Source organism: Oryctolagus cuniculus, chromosome 13 (genome assembly GCF_964237555.1).
Source record: "Oryctolagus cuniculus chromosome 13, mOryCun1.1, whole genome shotgun sequence".
In the NCBI taxonomy this organism is placed as follows: Eukaryota; Metazoa; Chordata; class Mammalia; order Lagomorpha; family Leporidae; genus Oryctolagus; species Oryctolagus cuniculus.
In genome coordinates this window covers 33531230-33541720 of record NC_091444.1, presented here as the reverse complement: position 1 = coordinate 33541720, position 10491 = coordinate 33531230, and the positions used below count along the sequence as shown (strand labels likewise).

The 10491-nt window shown below is 36.0% G+C and overlaps 1 long non-coding RNA gene across 1 annotated transcript in view; it reads right to left on the bottom strand.

Annotated features, from left to right (window-relative positions):
- Positions 1-4545: 4545 nt before the first annotated feature.
- The window catches only part of LOC138844866 (uncharacterized), a 37756-nt gene continuing 31810 nt past the window's right edge, over positions 4546-10491 (bottom strand). The window contains exon 3 of the long non-coding RNA XR_011381266.1: positions 4546-9431. This is a non-coding gene — a long non-coding RNA (uncharacterized lncRNA). The remainder of the gene's footprint in view (positions 9432-10491) is intronic.

Genomic DNA, 10491 nt, shown 5'->3' with positions numbered 1-10491 from the left:
GCAAGAAAGGTAGGTGAACAATTCCATAGAGAAACTCATGTTTGCAGTCTGTAATGAAGAGAGCATAGGATTACAAGCTAGTAGCCATTTTCTGGAAACTTTTCTCATTTGTCAAAACATGACAGATGTTCAGAATGTTGAGGACGATTAAGTCAGCCTCCTAAAACTTATTGCCTGAATATATGTGGGTGTGCATTGTGTGAGTGCATATGCGTATACTGCTCCCTCAAAGTTGAAAACACATTCCCATGGATATTGTTATATTGGAGCTGTAAACGCCACTGAGGAATCCACTATAATGTTTTCTGGGGTTCTTCTTATTGTTTTTGCCTTTGTTCCCATCCAATCTGAATTGCTGCAGTTATTATTAAGGCTTACACAATACATTGTTGAACAAATGCCAGCTCTGCGGGAACCACAGTTCTTTCCATCCAAAAGTCCTTTTGGCACATATTTTGTTGGGAGCAGTAACAATAGAGCACAGATTCAAGGTAGAATACTCTTGACAGAGACAACACAACTTCATTATGCTGTGTGACATCGTGGCGCAATGGGTTAAGCTGCCACCTGTGATGCTACCATCCCATATGAGAACTGGTTCAATTCCTAACTGCTCTGCTTCTGATCCAGCTCCCTGCTAATGCACCTGGGAAAGCAGCGGAATGTGGCCCAAGTACTTGGGCTGCTTCCACCCACATGAGAGACCTGGATGGAGTTTCAAGTTCCTGGCTTTGGCCTAGCCCAGTTCCAGCTGCCATGGCAATTTGGAGAGTGAACCAGTGGGATGGAAGAGCTCTCTGTCTCTCTCTCTGTGTCTCTGTCTCTCTCTCTCTCTGCCTTTCAAACAAAGAAACAATTTTTTTAAAAAAGAATTTCCATTTTACCACCTGTGGCAAATAAGTTCTCTACTAATTTTAACAACTTCTGTAGTACAAACAGATGGAAGGGAAATATCCTATATATCCCTCTCTGTTTGGCCCTCACATCTCTCTCAAACTTACCTGTTTGGTGGAAGCTAGTGTGGCTTCCCTGACAGACCAGGACAGTTGTCAGAAATTCTGTACAAGTGTGAGTTCCATTCACCTTTATCCTATGTTCTTGCCTCTCCACAAGGTCTTCTGTCCTTGTTTGGGTTATTTTTTGAGCATACCTCCAATTCCTTAGTATATTAACCTTACTTATGTGGTTACACCTATAGCTTTTGAAACATGCATATGTGACTCGGCCTGAATGTTGCAAGGTTTCTGAAAGGACAACCAGCCAGGAGCTAAGGTCTTCCCTCTGTTTATACATTAAATAAACTAGTTCTTGGGTTGTTTTGCCAAATAGTTTTTCTTGCTTATAGGAGTTAATGAATAAATCAAGGTCTGGATTTCATAAGTATCCTTGAACTTTAAGTTTTGCATTTCACACTAGGAAGCCAATTTCATGCAGAGCTTCCTTATATTACCACCTTGGATCAAAGCAAAAATATTACTTAAACAAACTAGCATTTGGAAGATGATATTGAAATTTAAAACTGAAGATAACTTTAGCTTTTCTAGTTTTACTTTGTTGTACAGTTTAAATTCTTGATTTTTAAGTTGAACATGCAGTGATGCTCATAAAAGGTTGGAGACAACAGAGTTCTGAATAATTGGTTTAAGAAAAAAAGTGAAGTAGAGAAGAGAAAAATAACACATAGGAAACTGAAGCCTCCCAATTAGTTTTCTTTTTTATGTATTTTTTCTTAGAATCAAATAATTTAAGCTCAGAAACCTGGGAAAATTATTCCTCCCCCTTTTTTTTTGCAGAATTGTTCTTACGGAATTTTCCCCTTTTTTTAAGGAAAGAATACAAAAATCATGCAAGACCTAAAGTGCTTCCTCAAAAAGAAAAATACATTCTATTATATTCTAATATTTTGTACTTCTAAATCCACTGTCTGATTTTACTCTTCATGAAATTTTTTCACCTCATTGTCTACAAGAATGAATTTTCTTTTGACTATTATAGTCATATATCTATGACGGCATACTCCTATGTATATCACACTGACGTAGCCCTCATACTTTCAAAAAAATTCAGAATAGCTAAAGTTATCAAAGGAGTTAATGAGCGAGCTGAGAGACTGTGTTTTGGTTTAGTTTAAATGAGTAAGCTATAGGCAGCTTCTTAAACTCTGACTGTGTGAGGTTTCCTAGCCAATAAAGATAAATTGATCCATTTCAGGGGTCAGTGCTGTGGCATAATGGGTAAAGCCACTGCCTGTAGTACCAGCATCCCACATAGGCACCAGTTCGAGTCCTGGCTGCACCACTCATGATCCAGCTCTTTGCTATGGCCTAGGAAACCAGTAGAATATGGCCCAAGTCCTTGGGCTCCCGCATCCACATGGGAAGATCAAGAGGAATTTCCTGGCCCCTGGCTTTGGATCAGTACAGCTCCAGCCATTGCGGCCAATTGGAGGGTGAACCAGCAGATGGAAGACCTCTCTCTCTCTCTGCCTCTCCTTCTCTCTCTGTGTAACTCTGTCTTTCAAATCTTTTTAAAAATTTAGCCATTTTAGTACTGAAGGAAGTTATAATATAGTAAGGAATATTTTCTTAAAGATTTATTTATTTATTTGAGAGGCAGAGTTACAGAGAGGCATCCCATATGGGCACCAGTTCGAGTCCTTCTCTTCCATTTCAGCTCCCTGCTAATGCACTTGGCAAAATAGTACAGAATTGTTAAGGTGCTTGGGCCCCTAAAACTCACATGGAAGACCCAAGGAAGCTCATTGCTCCTGGCATCGGCCTAGCCCAGCCCTGGCAGTTGCAATCATTTGAGTAGTGAACCAGTGGATAGAAGATCTTTCTGTCTCCCCTATCTTTCTGTAACTCTGCCTTTCAAATAAATAAATAAATCATTAAGAAAGCACATGCACACATGCACACATGCACACAGACACACACAAAGACAACTATCAAATGATATCACTTATATGTGTAATTTTAAAAAGTTGATATCATAGAAGTTGAGAGTAGAACGGTAGTTATCAGAGAATGGTGACAATACAAAAGCAGGTTAAATGGAGTGAAACCTGTCAACAAGTAGAATGCTACTGTTAGGAAGAGTAAGTTCTAGTAAAATTGCATATAAAGTGATTATCACTAAAATAATGCATTGTATATTTCATATAGCTATAATAGAGGATTTTGTATGTTCCTGCCACAGAGATGTTGGTAGTAAAGTATATGCTCATTACCCTAATTTATCACTAAATGTATACATATATCCAATTTTCACATTTTACCCCATAAATACATTTAGTTATTATGTGTTAATACAATTATTTTAAAATTATAAATAAGCTTACTTTCAAAAGAACAACAAAACTAGCTGAAGGAAAAGAAGACATGAGATGGAGAGTGGAGGAAAATTATAAATTTGTCTATTAATGTGCTTCATGTTTCTTTAGTATAAAGATCTATAGCACACATACATATTTTCTGCTTTGCTTATTGCCTTGTGTGATATATATGCCAATTATTTTCTCCTTTTTCATGTCCCATTTTTTCAAAGAAATATTAATGAATTGTTGGATCATTTTAAAAATTACTGTTTAAACTGCAGAATATTCAGGAGCTATGGGATTATTATTGTATTATATTTATAGTGAAATATTGCTCAGGGACGGAGATATTGCCTATTAGGATATCATGTATCCTGTTTTGAGGAAGAGGGTGACAGAGTTTTCAATTTATGAAAATGCTGCATCTTATTAGAGAAAATTTAGCAGATTTTCTGGCTTTAGATAGAAGGGTATATGTCAGCATACACAAATATCCCTGATGAAAACAGATGTAAAAATCTTTGACAAAATAATAGCTAACTGAATCCAACCACACGTGAAAAAGGTAATTCACCTGGACCAAGTGATATTTATCCCTGGTACATGGGGATGGTTTATCATATACAAATAAATAAACATGAAACATCTGATTAACAAATTAAAGAATAAAAACTATATGATTATCTCAATGGATGCCAAGAAAGCATTTGCTAAAATACAACATCATTTCATGACAAAAACATTAAGTAAATTCAATATAGAAGGACTATACCTCAACACAATCGAGGCAATATATAAGAATCCCACTTACCAGCATCATTTTGAATGGGAAAAAGCTGAAAGCATTTCTACTAAGATCCGGAACCAGACAAGAATGCTCACTCTCACCTTTACTATTCATTATAGTTCTGGAAGTTTTAGCCAGAGCCATTAGGCAAGAACAAGATATGAAAGGGGTATAGACGGGAAAGGAGGAAGTCAATTATCCCTGTTTATACATGATGTGATCCTGAACATAGGGTAACCAAAAGACTCTATTAGAAGGAACTCAAAAGATTTATCATAGTTGCAGGATACAAAATCAACACTTCAAAAATAATAACCTTTACATACACAAACAATGCCATTAATGAGAAAGATCTTGTAAGATTATTCCCAATAACAATAGCTACAATAAATTTTAAATAAATTGGGTTAAATTTAACCAATGATGTGAAAGAGCTCTACAATGAAAATTACAAAACATTAGGAAAGAAATAGAAGAAGACATAAGAAAAGGGAAAAACTTCCTTATTCTTTGATTGGAAGGATTAGTATCACCAAACTACCCATACTACCCAAAGTAATTTACAAATTCAATGCAAGAACAATCAAGATACCAAAGTTGTTTTTCTCATATCTGGAAAGAATGACCCTAAAATTCATATGGCGTCAGAAGAGACCCCAAACAGATTAAATAATCCTAAACAATAAAAACAAAGATAGAGATATCACAATAGCAGATTTAAAGACATGTTATAGGGTAGGTATAGTTAAAATAGCCTCATACTGGCACAAGAATAGTCATGTTGACCAGTGGAACAGACTAGAGACCCCAAAAATTAATCCATGCATCTACAACCAACTAATCTTTGACAAACAGGCTAAAATCACTCCCTGGAGATAGGTCTGTCTCTCCAACAAATTGTATTTCTGCATGCAGGACTGTGAAACAAGACCCCTACAATTACACTCTATGCAAAAATCAACTTCCAGAAGATCAGGTATCTAAACCTATGACCTGAAATCATCATCCAATTTCTAGAGGAAAACATAGGGGAAACACTGCAAGACAATAGCATAGACAAAGATTTCCTAGAAAAGGCCCCAGAAGCATAGGGAATAAAGGCAGAAGAGACAAATTGGATTACATCAAGCTAAGAAGCTTTTGCACAGCAAAAGAAACATTCAACAAAGTAAAGATGAAACTAGCAGAATGGGAAAAAGTATTTGCAAACTATACATCTTATAAAGGATTAATACCCAGGGTATAAGGAGCTCAAGAAACTCAACAACAACAAACAATCCAGTTATGAAATAGGCTAAGTATACTGATATGCATTTTTGAAAGGGTGAAATATAAATGGCCAACAGACACATGAAAAAATGGTAAGGATCAAAGGCCATCAGGGAAACGCAAATGAAAACCTCAGTGAGCTTTACCTCACCCCAGTTAGAATGGCAATCATCCTGGGCCAGTGTTATAGCATAGTGGCCTAAGCTACCACCTACGATACTGGCATCCAAATGGATACTGGTTTGTGGCCTGACTGTTCCACTTCTGATCCAGCTTCCTGCCAGTGTGCCTGAGAAAGCATGAAGGCTAGCCCAAGTACTTGGGTCCCTGCACTCATGTAGGAGATCCAGAAGAAGCTTCTGGCTCCTGGATTTTGACAGGCCCAGCTCTGGCCATTATAGCCATTTGGGGAGTGAACCAGCAGATGGAATCTCTCTCTCTTTCTCTCTCTGTCTCTCTCTCTGTCTCTCTCTCTCTCTCTCTCTCTATTCTTCTGTGTCTTTGTGTAACTTTGTCTTTCAAATAAATAAATAAATCTCTAAACATTAATTAGAATGGCTACCAATGCTGGTGAGGATGTGGGAAAAAAGTACCATAATATACTGTTGATGGGAGTGTAAACTAGTGCCATTATGGAAGACAGTATGGTGATTCCTAAGAAATCTGAAAATAAATCTAATACGTGGCCTAGTCATTTCACTCTTGGAATTTACATTAAAGAAATGAAATAAGCATGTTAAACAGTTATCTGTATCTCCATGTTTATGGCAGATCAACTCACAATAGCTAAGATATGGAATCAACCCAGATGTCCATCAATAGACTACTAGGTACAGAAATCGTGGTGAATTTACATGTTAGAATTATTCTCAGCCATAAAAAAAGAATAAAATCCTATCTTTTGCAACAAAATGGATCCATCTGGTCACCAGTATGCTTGGTGAAATAAGCCAGTCTTAAAAAAGACAAATATCATGTGTCTCCCATTGTTTGTGGTAACTAATATACAGAGTATAGAAAAAATGTACTGTATTTGAGTGAAGTTGACATTCTGAGATTTGATTATAGTTTATAAATCTTATCTATACTCCTAAGGAACAGAGGTTTTTGTTTTGATTATTTTTTTTATTTTGCTTACTACTTGTTGAATTCTTTATTTAGTGGAAGGTTAAGTTTGTGATTATAAAGTAAATTGAAAGCATGTTATTATAAAAATTAAAAGAAAAATAAGGAAGAGGAAGGAGAGTGAGAGCACAGGTGGTAAGGAACGTAGGTTGGGAAATATTGTGCTTTTAAAGCTGTATGTATGAAATACATGAAATTTGCTCCCTTTAGATAAATATTTTTTTAAAAAATTAGTCAATAAGTTTTCTATTAAAAATGAGTCAATAAATATTTGAAAACTGCTGATTATGAAGCTTTTGCCTCTTGCTCCAATTCATCATTCTATTCTCTGTTCTTTGATGCTTGGACTGTGTCTTGTAAAATATTTGTTCTTTGCCAGCTGGCTTCTTCCAATATAGGGTACCAGAGATACATTGAGAGGTAAGAGTAAGCAGAAAAGTCATGTGCTTTCCTTTCCTATAGTATCATCCAGAATTGGTCCTTCAGATCCAGGAAAAATGGTTTGTTGATGTCAGGAAGTTCCTTCAGCAATCCCAGAATCTGTCTCAGCAGGCCCAGTGTAGCCAGGAAGCACTAATGACCCCTCTTCTCACAGGTCTTAGTTCCCCATTGAGAGCTCCTTCCTACCAATCACATAAAGGAGAGCCAATACCAAGCCTTCTCAATTTTTTTTCTGAAAAAGTTGAACAGTAGAGAAATCTTCCCTAATCAGGCTTCGAACTCAGTATTACCCTGATACTGAAGACAGACAAAGATGCTGAAGGAAAAGAAAACTACAGACCACTATCCCTCTGAATACTGATATAAAACCTTTAAAAAGATACTAGGAAACTGAGTTCAGTAGCATAAAGGGAGTATCCACCATGGTCAAGTGGGATTTATTCCTGGAATGCAAGGATAGTTCAACATCAAAAAATTGATCTATGTAATACAGCATATTAACAGAATGAATGAAGGAAAAAAAATCAGTTTATCTTCATTAGCACAGAAAAAACATTTCACAAAATTCAGTAATTTATTATGATAAGAGCATGATTTAATTTTGTGAGTAAAAGTCTTCATCAACTAAGCTAACTAGTCATGATCAGAATTTGTAAGTGCATCTTCCTCTAAACCATGTTAATATTGGATCTTTGCAATAAGCATCTCCTTATTGGAAGATATAGTTTATCATTATTTTTTCTTAAAATGACACTTTTTTCATTTTGCTACTTTCAGAATCAAAAAAAAAAAATCCACCCGTATTTGCCATTAAGTAATTTCTTCTGCAATGTAATTGGAAATTTAAATGACTTAATCGGGTATTAGGAGACGGTATTGCCAATTCCTAAATTTTTGAGTTTAGAAAATCTATTAATTTTCTTGTTTCTAACACTTTTGCTCTTTTCTCATTTGTATCTGACATTTGCCAATATCTGCTAATGTTATTTCAATATCTGTAATCACCAGAAATTCCAAAAGTTCATATCTTGGAATTAGAGATGGGTGAAACCAGCTGTATTAAGGGTTTGGTGAACATCTTGAACTAGTTTTCAAATTGTGTTTTGGGTTCAAGGAAAAGCAATACATATTTTCATATTTTTCCAAGAACTTTTTTCTCTTCCATTTTAAACTCATGTCTATTTTAAGGAAATTTAATCCATATGTTATGAAATTCTTTACACTTACCTCATCAAAATTTGGTTATGTAAGAGCTATTTGATGTACTAAAAACCTTGGGAGTTATTTTGTAAGACTTTCCTTTGAGAAGAGAAGAGACACTATTTTTATAATGATACTATCATACTTTTTAAAGATAAAAAGATCATTTCCAGTGTTAATCTAAATTGGACATTCCTGGGAATGGGCATTTCACCTGGATACCCACATCCCACATTCCCTGACTTCAGCTTTCTGAGAATATAGATCCTGGGAGACAGTAGTGATGACTCATAGATTTGGGTTTCTGACAGTCCACACGTGAGACTTGGGTTGAGTTTCCTAATCCTGGCTTTGTCTCTGGTCCAACCCTGGCCCAACAACTAAGACTATATTTTTAGGCGAGTCGCTTATCATTTAGCATTTTTGGCATCTAATTACTTGTCTGCATGACAAACAACACATGAAGTTGCTAGGTTCTAAGCTAAGGTGTAATTCTTACGTTTTGACCTTGATATTTGAAGTCTCAGACCTGCCCTTATTCCAAATATGCTAAGCATTAATTAGGTAATTTCAACTACTACCTAGGGTCACAGAATAGTCACACTCTAAAAATTTCATTAGCTTAATAAAACAGGTTTATATTTTTGTTCATATAAAATCCAAAATAGTTTTTCCTGATCAACTCTCCTCAATTTGATGCAAAGACTCACAGTATCATCTCATTTTCATCACACATTCTACTATAGGACTACTACTATCTCTAAACAGAAAAGAGCTTAAGAAATCTTCAGTTGGAAGTCCATATGGGCCATATCTAAAACTGGTACATATCAGAACTCAGGGACACATGAAACAGCCAGGAAATATAGTTAAGCTGACATCTCAGGAGGAAGATTGATCTGGTGATCAGCTAATGGACTCTGCCACACACTTCCATTGCTCAACACTTGGTTTTAATTCTCATTTTTAAATGGCTTTGAAAGTTAGTTTATAACTTTGTTAGAAAAGTAAAGGGTTGTATATAAGGGTTATCAAAAATGGCATTTCCAGCTTATCAACAAATACAGTAATGAAGCTTGGCTGTTGTATTAGAAGGTATTTTCTAGAGAAACAGAACCAATAGATGATGTATTTATTTATTTAGTATAAGTAATTGACTTACATGATTATAAAGACTGACAAGTCTCAAGATCTATAATTACCAAGCGCAGAGACCCAGGACAGCTGATGGCATCATTCCAGTCCAAGTCCAATAGCAGGAGATCCAGGAAGGGTCGATGTTTCTGTTCCAGTCTGAAAAAAGAGAGAGAGAAAAACAACAATGTTTCAGTTTAATGATGGTCATGCAGAAGGAATTATTTTTTATTCAGACTTTCTGTTCCATTAGGGTCTTCAATTGACTGTATAAAGCCCACCCCCAGGGGGAGGGCAATCTATTCAGTGTACCAATTCAAATATTAATATCATCCAGAAAAACCACATAGACACATCCAGAAAAAATGTTCGACCAGGTACCTGGGAACCGCATAGATTAATGAAGTTGACACAAGAAATTAACCATTATAACTTCTAATAACTTTTGAGTATTTACAAGTTTAAGTTTAATTTTTAAAAGATAAATTTTTTCTAGCATTAGGAATATAAAGAGGGCCCTGTGCTGTGGCATAGCAGGTAAAGCCACTACCTGTAGTGCTGGCATCCCATATGGATGCTGGTTCAAGTTCCAGCTGCTCCACTTCTGATCCAGCTCTCTGCTATGGTCTGGGAAAGCAGTGGAAGATGGCCCAAGTCCTTGGGCCCCTGCACCCATGTGGGAGACCCGAAAAACTTTCCTGGCTCCTGGCTTGGATCGGCAGAACTCTGGCCATTGTGGTCATCTGGGGAGTGAACCAACGGATGGAAGACCTCTCTGCCTCTCCTTCTCCCTCTGTGTGGCTCTGACTTTCAAATAAATAAACAAATAAATATTTTTAAATAGGAATATAAAGAATGAAGTGCATTTGCTAAAAACAATTTCCAAAATCTTTTGGGGCTTTGGTCTCTCCAGGTCTACAGTGAGGAAGATAGTTTTTATGTCTATTTACTTGTATGTTGTCCGTGGCTGTAATGAATTCAGGTACCTATATAGAATTAATAATCTTCTATAAAATACCAGTAAAAGTTAGGACTCTCAAAATGTTCAAAAATAAGAATACTTTGCATGTGTAGAGATAACAAGGTCCATTGTTATATCTCTAATCTAAAAAGAGGATGACACCATCAACGATCTTGGGTTAAGACATAAAATAAAGTGGAATTTTTATTATTTTTTAAATCACTGAATTAAATTTGGGGGAAGTCAGAGTGATACATA